The sequence below is a fragment of the Peromyscus leucopus genome, chromosome 1 (genome assembly GCF_004664715.2).
Source record: "Peromyscus leucopus breed LL Stock chromosome 1, UCI_PerLeu_2.1, whole genome shotgun sequence".
NCBI lineage: Eukaryota > Metazoa > Chordata > Mammalia > Rodentia > Cricetidae > Peromyscus > Peromyscus leucopus.
In genome coordinates, this window is record NC_051063.1 from 77,330,447 (window position 1) to 77,343,520 (window position 13,074).

General features: G+C 45.6%; 1 long non-coding RNA gene across 1 annotated transcript; it reads right to left on the reverse strand.

Annotated features, from left to right (window-relative positions):
- Nucleotides 1-862: 862 nt before the first annotated feature.
- On the reverse strand, nt 863-9,210 carry LOC119088925. The gene is made up of 3 exons (XR_005092686.1): nt 8,147-9,210; nt 3,994-4,044; nt 863-1,126 (listed from the first exon to the last, which is right to left on the reverse strand). It is a non-coding gene; the product is annotated as an uncharacterized LOC119088925 (long non-coding RNA).
- Nucleotides 9,211-13,074: the final 3,864 nt, after the last annotated feature.

Consider the following 13,074-nt stretch of genomic DNA (forward strand, 5'->3'; position numbering starts at 1 on the left):
GCGCTACCCTGCCAGCTCCGTCCTAACGTTCCTTAATAAACAGTTTCAGAAAGGGGCAGTTCCTGAATTTGGCATTGTTATTATTTCTAGACCAGAGAGATGTCTTGAGTTGTAGCTAGAGATAGAAGACAAAGTTCTGAGAAATTTCTGGGAACTGGGCAGTGGCATACACCTTTAATCCCAGCACTCGGGAGGCAGAGGCAGGGGGATCTCTGTGAGTTTGAGGCCAGCCTAGGCTACAGAGCAAGATCCAGGACAGCCAAGGCTACACAAAGAAACCCTGTCTTGGGTGGGGGGGGGGAGAAAGAGAAAGAAAAGAAAAGGCAATTTCTAGGGCCTGGAGACCTGGCTCAGTGGTTAAGAGCACTAACTGTTCTGCAGAGAACCGGACACCAGGCACACAGGTGGAACACAGACGTGCATGCAGGCAAGTCAACCATACACTCTAGATAACAGTCCATTAAGACCTCACAAAGCCTTCCTTCCTAAAACAAGAAAGAAGTGTTTGCTGCCTCCCCTCCTCCCTCACCCCTTACTGCCAGCCACCCCCGCCTCCTCTGCCTCCTCACTGTCTCCTTCACAGATCAGGTTTGTCCCACTGCAGCCTCTGACATGGCGCTGCCCCTGCCCTGAAGGCCTCGACCCCAGATTGTCACTTTCCTCCTTCAAATCCATCCGGCTCCCCCAACCCTGAGTTCTCCCTGGCAACTCCTCGCTGAGATTTAGTCTCTCTCTCTCTCCTCTCTCTCTCTTTCTCTCTCTCTCTCTTTCTCTCTCTCTCTCTCTCTCTCTCTCTTTCTCTCTCTCTCCCCCTCTCTCTCTCCCCCCATCCTCCCCTCCCCTTCCTCCCCCCTCCCCCCCTCTCCGCCCCCTCCCTGAAGGAGATGACTCACATTTGCCCCAGATACCTCACTGTGCTCTTCTCACTTGTGAAGGGGGGTTGTGGAGGGGGTGTGAGAACTGTGGGTCTGGGTGTCAATCTCAAGTCTTCCCAGGCAGTCCTGTTGCTAGAAGCCCAGCAGAATAAATTCCAGGAAGGCAGGGGCTGGTCGGGGCCTAGACACCGCACCAGAGTCAAACTCAAGGGAGGGAAGGCACTTCAGAGACCGTGGCCTCCGGTGTTTGACTGCAGAATAAACATAGGTTTTAACTTATTTATTTTTAAATGTATAGGTGTTTTTCCTGCATGTATGTCTGTCTGTGAATCACGTTTGTTCACAGTGCCCAACGAGGCCAGAAGTACTGGATTCCCTGGAACTGGAGTTACAGCTTTGAGACACCATGTGGATGCTGGGAATTGAACCCAGATCCTCTGGCAGAACAGCCACTGCTCTTAAACCCTGAGCCTGCTCTCCAGCCCCCAGAATAATTTTTTTTAAGACTTATTGATTTATTATGTATACAGTGTTCTGCCTGCAGGCCAGAAGAGGGCACCAGATCTCATTACAGATGGTTGTGAGCCACCATGTGGTTGCTGGGAATTGAACTCAGGACCTCTGGAAGAGCAGTCAGTGCTCTTAACTGCTGAGCCATCTCTCCAGAACCCAGGATAAAATTCTTAACAAAGAAGTCTGATAGTGTAGCTCAGTGGTAAAGTTCTTACCTGGAATACACAGACTCCTAAAACAAAGTGAAACTGTTAGTCCTGCGATGGATGATCTGTGGACCTGGGAGGCACAGGACCAGCTGCTTTCCTGGGGATCCGAGGTGTCTGAATTCTTCTACTGCTCAGCTCTGCTTGTCCTGCTCATTACACACTAATCCCTCACATTGGTTCCTCAGCCTTCTACACACTCACTTATCTCATTCAGGCCTTGACTTCAAAGGCCCGTTCTCAGTGAGGCCTTCCCTGACCACAGTCACACAGCAGTCACTCAGAACCACCTCCCCCAGACCACCCCTTGGTATTTATGTCTAGTGGATGCTCTCGTCTGGGGCTGTCTCTCTCCCCAGTGCGAGGACAGAGGGGTTCGGTCTGTGTGTGTGTGTGTGTGTACACTCATGCATGTGTGTGTGCCATTGCACGCACGTGGAAGCAGGAGGATAACTTGTAGGAGTCAGCTCTCTCTTTCTACCATGCAGGTTCCAGGAATTGAACTCAGGAACTCAGGTTGGCAGCAAGGGTCACTACCCTGTGAACCATCCTGCCAGCCTGACAACAGGCTTTGTCTGCTGTGTATCCCTCAATGCCTGGCACAGAGGAGGTCATATGCATATTTTTTTTTTTTTTTTTTTTTGGTTTTTCGAGACAGGGTTTCTCTGTGTACCTTTGCGCCTTACCTGGAACTCACTTTGGAGACCAGGCTGGCCTCGAACTCACAGAGATCTCTTGCTTCTGCCTCCTGAGTGCTGAGATTAAAGGCGTGCGCCACCACCGCCTGGCCGCATATTTCTTTTTTTAATTTTACTTTTTAAGATAGAGTTTCTCATGTAGCCCTTGCTAGTCTTGTATTTGCTGTGTAGACAAGCATGACCTTGCTCTCCAGGATTATAGGTGTGTGCTACCGCTCCTGGTTCCCAAGCTTTTGTTTATTTTAAGTGAGACATGTACCTAAAAGTTATGTATACTAGTGGGGTGCCATTCTTCCAAGCATTCTGGACAACTGTAAATAGGGTTATCTTGCTTTTGTTAGGAGAAACACACACACACACACACACACACACACACACACTAAATATTTTTTAAATGGTAGTGTGGTGGTGTGAATGAAAATGGCCCTCATAGGCATTTAGGGAATGGTATTTTAGGTGGTGTGGCCTTGTTGGAGTAGGGGTGGTGGTGTTGGAGGAAGTGTGTCACTGGGGGTGGGCTGTGAAGTCTCAAAAGCTCAAGTCAGGCCTAATATGTCTCATGTTCTTCCTGCTGCCTATGGGTCCAGATGTAGAACTCTCAGCTACCTCTTCAGCACCATGTCTGCCTGTGTGCCACCATGTTCCCCACCATGATGATAATGGACTGAACCTCTGAACTGTAAGCAGCCTCAATTAAGTGTTTTCCTTTATAAGAGTCTGGGTGGTCATGATGTCTCTGCACAGCAATAGAACACTAAGACAGGTGGGTTTTGTTTTCATGTTTTGTTTTGGGACAAGGTCTCACTATGTAACCCTGGCTGGCCCAAAACTCACAGTGATCTCCCTATTCTGCCTCCTGGGTGCTGGGATTAAAAGTGTGCCACCATGCCCAGCATTTCTTTTAACCAGAGCTGAGGACCGAACCCAGGGCCTTGCGCTTGCTAGGCAAGCATTCTACCACTGTGTGGTGGTATTCTAATTGTACTGAAATGTGATTTTGATTGTATGTTAATAAATAAAGTCACCCGGGGGTCAGAGCTATTAGAGCCATAGACAGAGTGTGGCGGTGGTGGCACACGCCTTTAATCCCATAGATCTCTGTGTGTTCAGGGATACAGCCAGCATTGGAGACATATGCCTTTAATACCTGGGGGGCTGTACATTCAGACAGTGACGAGGCAGTCATGTGTTTGGGTTTACAACCAATGAGAAGGCAGAACAATAATGCTATAAAAAAGACATACAGACAGGAAGTAGCCCTCTTTCGGGAAGCTGGGACACCGCAGGCGGAAGGGTGAGATTTTAGCTCTGAGCTCTGACCTCTCGGCTTTCTCTTTTACATTGTTTCTGTGTTTCTTATTTAATAAGACGGTTAGTTACATCTACACCACTGAGCTAAATCCCCAACCCCGAAACGTGCCAAAACTGGTTTTATAAGAGGTAAACTATGTAATTAAAAATATATTAGTGGGACAGGAGAGATGGCTACACACACACACACACACACACACACACACACTTAAAAAAAAAAAAACCGGCTACAGGCCCAAGTATCCCTGGGACTTGTTACGCAGAACTTGAACTCTTGCTCCCCTGCCTCAGTTCCCTGAGTGTGGAGATGACAGGCATGCATGACCTGCCTGGCCAGAGCCCTTGTTTGTGAAATTTCTTTGTTCTCCAATCTGCACCCCCAGGTCTTACCTTTGCAGTCTTAGATTATGTCAGTCATTTTTGGTCACTGTGACAAATCGCCTGAGTAGGAAAAAGAAAGCCACTTAAGGGAGCCACCAGGATGGCTCAGCCCTGGCCACCAAGATTGAAGAGCTGAGTTTGCTCCCCTGGACCCACAGAGTGGAAGGAGAAAATGAACTCCTGAAAATGGTGAACTCTCTGCAAGTGAACACACGCACGCACGTGCGCGCGCGCGCACACATGCACACACATACATACACACACACATATACACACACACATACACACACACACACACACACACACACACACACACACACACACACACACACTTAAAGAAGACTCAAGGAAGGCTTTCTTTTTTCTCATGGTTTTGGCCATGAGTGGCTGGCCCCGTTCGCATGGGCCTATAGGGAGGCAGAGTATCATGGCAAAGAGTATGGAGGAGATGCTACGTCACGGAGGTCGGGAAGGCAAGTAAGAACAGAGAGGAGCCAGTGACAAGATATGCCCTCCAAGCCCCGCCCCCAGTAACCTACTTCCTCTGGCCTAGGCCCCACTTCCTAGTTTATACCCCAATGCTATCAAGTTGTGAATTCATGCTTGGATTAATCTATTGATTAGACCACAGCCCTCATGGTCCAATAACTTTGAAATAACCAGATCCATCAGCTGGGCCACATGCTCAACACACGAGCCTTTGGAGGACATTTCATATCCCAACTGTAATATCAGTACACATGACCAACTACAAATGGAAGATGTGGTGGAATGGTTCTCTTGGTGACAAATAAAGGGGACAGATGTTTGCAGATGCTGAAGAAACAAAGTCACAAAGTTACCCTAGGGGGACTGAAGAACCATAGCACCTCCATTTTAAGCAAGTAGTTTGAGTATAATCTCCGAAATAACTGCTGATATCAAGTTAACCATCTAGTAGTGACTGTTTAACCATGGGATGTCCCAATCCTGGTCTCCATGGTGATTGTTTAACCACAGAATGTCCCCACCTGAGGGCAGCTAATGAGAAACGGTGACGGACAACCTCCCACCCAGCAGTAAGCTAAGATAAAGTCTCTGGAAGTCCCTGGAAGCGAGCCGTTCGGAATTGCACCCGTACTAGCATCCCTAACTGATGTAACCTTGTGGTTTTTGCCTTTAAAACCTGAGCTTGCATTAAGAAAATGTGGTACATATACACAATGGAGTACTACTCAGCAGAGAAAAACAATGACAGCATGAAATGTGCAGGCAAATGGATGGAACTAGAAAATATCCTGCGTGAGGTAACCCAGACCCAGGAGGACAAACATGGTATGTACTCACTCATAAGTGGATTCTAGATATAAAATAAAGAACAATCAGACCACAACCCATAGAACCATGAAGGCTATATATATAGCATGGAGGTCCCTAGGACGACTGTGACTTATAATAAGTTTTGGTTTTACTCAATTACTGGGCAAGCCTCAATCAAACATTTCACAATTAGGATAAGAATTTATACTGTATCAGGCTGATAATAGAAAAATAAACTTTAAAAATGTGAAAACAGGAAATAACAACAACAACAACAAAAACACCTGAGCTTGCAGAGGGGCGGGCACCTCCTCCAGCCTCCACTGTGTTGGATGGTCTGATGGGGTCCCTGCCTAGGCTTGAATTGCTCCCCAATAAAACCTTGCTTCTGCATTCCGGTAAGCTCGTCTTCGGTGGTCTCTGTGGGGGTTGAGATCTGGGCACAACAGGACCACATGCGTCCGTCACTCACTCAGGGTCACATGAGCTTGTCAGTCTGCGTCCACTCACTGGCCGAGGCAGCTGCACAGCATCTTTGTACTGACCCAAGTGACCACTGCTCGCAAGTACCAGCGTCCTAGCCACGGGGAACCACAGGATCAACATCTTCCCCCAGAGAATCCTGCTTCCTCAAACGCCGTGGCATGAAAGGTTGAGCAGAATCCTCAGGTCTGCCAGGCCAGGCCTGGGTTTGCATCCTTACTATGTTGCTTCCCAGATGATGTGTAACAGGGCCCCAGTGCGGTGATATTTTATTCGTGCTGAAATGTGATGATATTTTATTTGTACGTTAATAAATAAAGTTTCCCTGGAGATCAGAGGAAATAGCAAGCCATTTTAAGTAAACACAAAAGTCAGGTAATGGTAGCACACGCCCTTAATCCTATCACTTAGCAGGCAGGGTCTCTGTTTAAGGCCACACTAGGGAAGAGAGTCATGCGTGGTAACACATGCCTTTAATCCCAGTACCAACTATGGAGACCTGGAGGTTTGTGCAGACAGACAGAAAGTGACAGAGCTGTGTAGGAAGAGGAAGTGAGGTAGCTGGGCTGAGCTAGCCAATGAGAGGGCAGAACAGAAAGGCAATAAAGGTGTAGGTAGACAGGAAGTTGTACCATTTGGAAGCTGCAGAGTTGCTGAGGTAGATTAGCTGGTGGCTCTCACTATTTCCCTGATCTAAGGCTTTCACTCCTATATTTGGATCCATGTTTTTTTTATTTAATAAGACCATTTAGAAATTCGTGTAAACTCCAGACCTTAGCACAATAGACTCCATGATGGAAGCGCTATTCAGGCTGTAAAACTCAGCATGTAGACAATACAACCTATCAAAACTAAAACAAAGGCCTAATCCATCAAAGTTCACAGTTCTGGGAAAGTCTCTAAATGTTCTAACCTTGCCTTTTGGCTTCTGTAGTTCTGCTTCTGACTAACTATTCTTGTTAACTGAAGTATGTCAACCCAGGACATTTTTTTTTTTTTTATGCTTAAAAGTTCACCTGTAGAAAGGCTCTGGGCTGCAGTGGAATCCTGAACATCCCATGTACTCACTTTCGGGCTAATAAAGACCTTCTATTGGTTTAAACCCACGTCTGAGCAGTCTTCTCTGGTGACCACCCCACAAGAGATGATACCGTACAACACTGTGTACCTTCGGGCCCTCAGTTTTTGTCTACTGCAAAGTGGAAGCAGAGGCAGGTACAGCGGTACATGCCTAGAAGCCAGGACTCTGGAGGCCGAAGTGAAAGGATCACACTGAGTTCAAAGACAGACTGAGCTACACCGTGAGTTCAGGACAAGGTGGGTTACAGAGTGGGACCATTCTCCAACAAAACAGGGAACTGAGAGATGGCTCAGTAGATATAGGGTCTTCCTGAGAGCTCCTGCAAAGTCCACCTACCTCCACACAGTGCTGGAACACACACACACACACAGAGAGACACATATACACACCACACAACCACACACACACCACACAACCACACACATACATATACAACATTCCACACACACACAACACACACATATATACACAGCACCCACCCACACCCACACACACACACACACACACACACACACACACACACATACACACACTACATAAATAAATTAAACATGAAACAAAATATCTGGCCATAATGATTGCAGGCTTAATGTAAGCTTGGGTTACATAATAAGATCCTATCTTATTAAAAAACATAGAGCCAGGCAGTGGTGGTACATCCCTTTAATCCCAGGACTCAGGAGGCAGAGGCAGGTGGGTCTCTATTTTGAGGACAGTCTGGTCTACAGAGTGAGTTCCAGGACAGCCAGGGATACACAGTGAAACCCTGTCCTGAAAAACCAAAATAGATAGATAGACAGATAGATAGATAGATAGATAGACAGACAGACAGACAGACAGACAGATAGATAGATAAAAATAAAAAGTAGAGGCACTGGAGATGTAGCTCAGTTGATAAGAGTGCTTGTCCAGAATACAAAAGGCCTCTCTAAAACAAACAAAAACTAGTTAAAGAAAGCAATGCCCTTTCCAGGGGCTGCTGGGAAGACTATCTTTTTTTTTAAAAAAAAAAACAAAAAAAACTCTGAGCTCTCTTGATATGTAGCTAAGTCTAGCCTTGAACTCCTGATCCTCTGCCTCTACCTCCCAAGTGCTGGGATTACAGGTGTGTGTCCCCACCCCCAGCTGGCTGCTGTGAATACTAAATGAGAAGATGAATACATGGGAAAATGTTTGCCTCTTCATTTGTGCTTAGCAAACTGGACAGATGACTGTAGGAGAGGGTTTACTCTCGGGGCAGTGCTGGTCCACGGGCAATGCTGGTCCACGCGCAGAGCTAGGACGAGAGGGTTTACTCACGGGGCAATGCTGGTCCACGGGCAATGCTGGTCCACGCGCAGTGCTGGGACGAGAGGGTTTACTCTCGGGGCAATGCTGGTCCACGGGCAGTGCTGGGACGAGGGGATTTACTCTCGGGGCAATGCTGGTCCACGGGCAATGCTGGTCCACGCGCAGAGCTAGGACGAGAGGATTTACTCTCTGGGCAATGCTGGTCCACGGGCAATGCTGGTCCACGGGCAATGCTGGTCCACGGGCAGTGCTAGGACGAGAGGGGGAGAAACAGCAGCCCTGCCCTGTGCTGTTTACACACGGCATGGCAGTCAGACAACCTGACATCCTGCAGGAACAAAGAACTCTAAACCAGAGGCAGGAGGTCAGCCTCAAGTTAGAGACGAGCCTGGCCTGCATAGTGAGACCCTGCTTCAACTACAGAGTTACAATTTTTAATTGAGACGGCAAAGTCCAAAGAACAAGCAAACAGCAGGTCCACCTGGTCTCGTCACTGTTTAACTTCCCAGGTGCTGACAGATTTAACGCAGCCGTTGGGGTTTTTCCCTTTGAGATAGGAGACTCCTTCAAGGGTGCCATATGCTGAGAAGCCGCAAAGGCCTTCACACGTGACTCTCTCATCTTGCCATCATGCTACCTCCCAAACAGGAACTATGATCCCCAATTTACTGATGTGGCAAGGAGGGGCAGGGATGGTCTATCATTTCCCCAAGGTCACAGCTTGAGTGCCTTGAGTGGAAAGGTGGGAGAGCATGCTCACTGGCAGGCTGGCCCCAGGGCCTTGAAGACCAAAGACAGGAGGGTGCAGGAGATCTAGCTGGGGAGCAGCAGGGGTCAGCAGAGTGGAGGGGGTGGGAAGGGCTATGGGCCTAAGTATGACCAAAATACACTATACATTCAAGAACTGTCCTTTGAAATACGTTGTTATGTGTAATTAATATGTCTTAAGAAAACCCTAAAATAATCCAAAGGTTTTTGCTTCCATGTCTATTGTTTGACCACTGTACCATTTTTTTTTCTGTTTTTATAAATTCTAAAATAAATACTTTACTTTTCTAAATTACATTTTACTTTGTGTGTGTGTGTGTGTGTGTGTATGTGTGTGTGTGTTTCAAATAACCCTGGACTTTTGAATTATAACCTGTTTTTTATGTTTAAGCTATCTGTGTATTATTTCTCCTGCAGTTGTACATAAAATGTTTTTACATTAAAAAAAGAACAGATACTATAGAATCGTATTACATGAAATATATAGAATATACGAATTCATAGAGACAGAAAGATTAGACGTTATCTCAAGATGGAGAAGAAAGTAATATAGAGCAATGATTTCCTAAGTACAGAATCTCTGTTTTTTGTGATGGAAAAGCCCCACAAACAGACAGTAGTATCAGGACATAATATCATGAATGTAATAAATCAATACAATTAATGTAATTAATGAATATCATAAATATAGTTGCTGAATGAATACTGTGAATATAATCAATGAATATCACAAATGTAATTAATATCATGAGTGCAATTAAAAAATAAAAAAAATTTAAAAAGAAATAAAATAAATAAATAAATTCTAAAATATATACTTTACTTTTCTAAATTCCTTTTTACTTAGTGTGTGTATATAAAACAAGCTTTCTCTTGGGCCACACACCAGCTCCAAAACTATGACATGGAGACTTATTATTTGCTATGAATGCATGGCCTTAGCTTAGACTCATTTCTTGCTAGCTCTTATAACTTAATTTAACCTGTTTCTCTTCACCTACATTTTGCCTAGTTAAAGTGATATTCCACAATGTGTGCATGTGTATAAGTGTTTATATGTAGGTGTGCCTCATGTACGTGGGTGTGAGTTTATATGCATGTGTGGACCCCTGTGGAAGTAATTCTGTCCTTCCACTGCTCTGTCCTGGGGATCAAACTCAAGTCCTCAGGTTGGTGGCCAGTACCTTTACTCTTGAGCTTCCTTTTTGGCCCAAATTTTCCTCTTTTTAGAAAGTTGAGGACTGCAGAGATATTTGGAGATTTAAGAATGCTGTCTGCTCTTCCAGAGGACCCAGCTTCAGATGCCGGTATCTCTATGGTAACTGTCACTCCAGGTCCACTTACATACATGTGGGCAAAACACTCCTACACACAAACAAGAATCAATCTATTTCTTAAAAAGCTGAAAGCAGGGTGTAGTTGTGCACACCTTTACTCCCAGAATCCAGGAGGCAGAAGTAGGTGGATCTCTGTGAGTTCAAGGTCAGCCTGGGCTACACATTGAGACCATGTCTCAAAAAAAAAGACAAAAGAAAATGAAAAATTTCACGTCCTCAAATCCACAATGTCATCTATATGTCCTTCTGAAGTTCACTGGCTTCTCTCAACAAGTGTCTCAGGCAGGCTCAGTGAGTATACTCTGAAGCAGACCTCTAGATTATAATTCTGTTCCACTCTGATCTAAAGGTGACCTTGAGTAGGACACATCCGTACCTCATATTCTTTCTTTTTAAAAATACCTTTTTTTTTTTTTTTAAAAACCAGGCAGTGGTGGCGCACATCTTTAATCCCAGCACTCAGGAGGCTGAGGCAGGTGGATCTCTGAGTTCAAGGCCAGCCTGGTCCACAGAGTGAGTTCCAAGACAGCCAGGGCTACACAGAGAAATTGTTTCATTATCTTTGTGTATGTGTGAATGTCTGAGGGCATGACACATGTGTATGAAGAAGCCAGAGGAGGGTCTTAGATCTCCTGGAGCAAGAGTTATAGGGACATTTGAGGTACCAAGTGGGAGCTGAGAAATAAATCTGTGTCCTCTGAAAGAACAGCAAACACCCTTGTACTAACTGAGCCATCTGTCCAGCCCCCCACACCTCGTGTTCTTTCTTTTTCTTTCTTTCTTTCTTTCTTTCTTTCTTTCTTTCTTTCTTTCTTTCTTTCTTTCTTTCTTTCTTTCTTTTTTTTCGAGACAGGGTTTCTCTGTGTAGCTTTGCGCCTTTCCTAGATCTCACTCTGTAGCCTACGCCTCAAACTCAGAGATCCACCTGCCTCTGCCTCCCGAGTGCTGGGATTAAAGGCATGCGCCACCACTGCCCGGCTCACCTGTTCTTCTTATAGTGAAAACAGAAGTCTAACTTGTAATATTTTTTATGAGAATTAAAATAGCTCATACACAAAAATGTCTTAGAGTGTTGCTACTAAAGATTTAACTCTTATTTTTAAAATTATAATCTGGGGCTAGTGAGATGGGTAAAAGTATTTGCTATGGAAAAAAAAAAAAAAAAACTTTTTTCCAAGACAGGGTTTCTTTGTGTAGCCTTGGCTGTCGTAGAACTCACTATGTAGACCAGGCTGGCCTTGAACTCCTAGACCTTGACCTGTTTCTGCCTCCCAAGTGCTGGGACTAAAGGTATACACCACCGCCCAACAATTAAATCTTATTTTTTTTGTTTGTTTTGTTTTTTGAGATAGAGTTTCTCTGTGTAGCCTGGGCTGTCCTGTAACTCACTGTGTAGACCAGGATAGTCTTGGACTCACAGAGATCCTCCTGCCTCTGCCTCCCAAGTGCTGGGATTAAAGGCGTGCGCCACCACTGCCCGGTGCTGTGAAAATCTTGACAGCTTCAGTTAGATTCCATGAATCTATTAAAAGTGGAAGAAGAGAACCAATTACACAAAGTTGTCCTTGGACACCCCACACATCATCAAATACAACAATAAAAGATTTATTTATTTCTATTTATATGTGTAGGAGTGTTTGGCCTGCATATGACTGTGCACTATATGTGTTCCGGGTGTTCTCCATAGCCAGAACAGATCAGATCCCCTGGAAACTGGAATTACAGGTGTCTGTTACCTAGCTACCATGTGGGTGATGAGAACCAAACTTAGGTCCTCTGCAAGACTAGCAAACGCTCTTAAACACTGACCCATCTCTCCAGCACCTATTTTGGTGTGTGTGTGTGTGTGTGTGTGTGTGTGTGTGTTTGAGACAAGGTCTCACTGTGTAGCCCAGGCTGGCCTGGACCGTCATCATCTTCTACTTCAGCTTTCCAAGTGCTGGGATTACAGGCTGTGTCTCTACACCCATCGACAGTGTTTAATTTATTCATTTATTCCTTTTAGGGTTTCAATCTGTAGTCCAGGATGGACTGGAATTCACAGCAATTCTCCTATCTCTGTCTCCCAAACGCTGGGATTACAGGCATGAAGCCACTGCTCTGGGTCTAGCATTTACAATTTTAGTAGTTATTGGTTTCCTTCCTGAATCTATCATGAATTCTCATATACATTAACTTGAAGCAATATGGACATCTTAGCACAGGTAAGCTATTCCGTTGCATTAGTAAATTAACTTGCAAGAGGACAGCAACTCATCACTGGCAACTAATGGCCAAAACAGTACCCAAACCTGTGCAGTCCGTGTGAAATTTCACAACACCCATGTTGCAATTTGCTTACGTAATGATGGTATTTACTTTGTGCTGTCCCTTTTCTTCCCCCAATTCTCCCCTAAAGTGTTTTCTTACCCTAGACTGGCCTTGTGTCCTGTCAAATGACGCTAGCGCTACTCTGACCTTCATGGGGTTAGCCAAGGGTCAGATTTCCTTCTGCAAGTAAGCTAGCCTTTGGTAAAGCCACTGCAAAGCAACAAACTTGCGCCAGCCACTTCCAAGACTAGGTTCACATACGTAAGGGGACTGGAATACCAGCCCTTGGGAAACTGAGGCAGACGGATCGACGCCAGTTCGAGGCCACCCTGGTCTACGTAGAGACGCGCGTTCCAGGCCAGTTACAACAGGCTCACGTGACGATCTCTCGCGGGGACCGGTTATGCAAGCAGACGGTTAATTTGTAATTTACCTTCCCGAGTAAAGGAAGCCCGCCTCTCGGTTCCGGAGCCGTCATTGGGTGGTGCGGCTGTCAATCACGCCGTATATAAATAGAGGCCG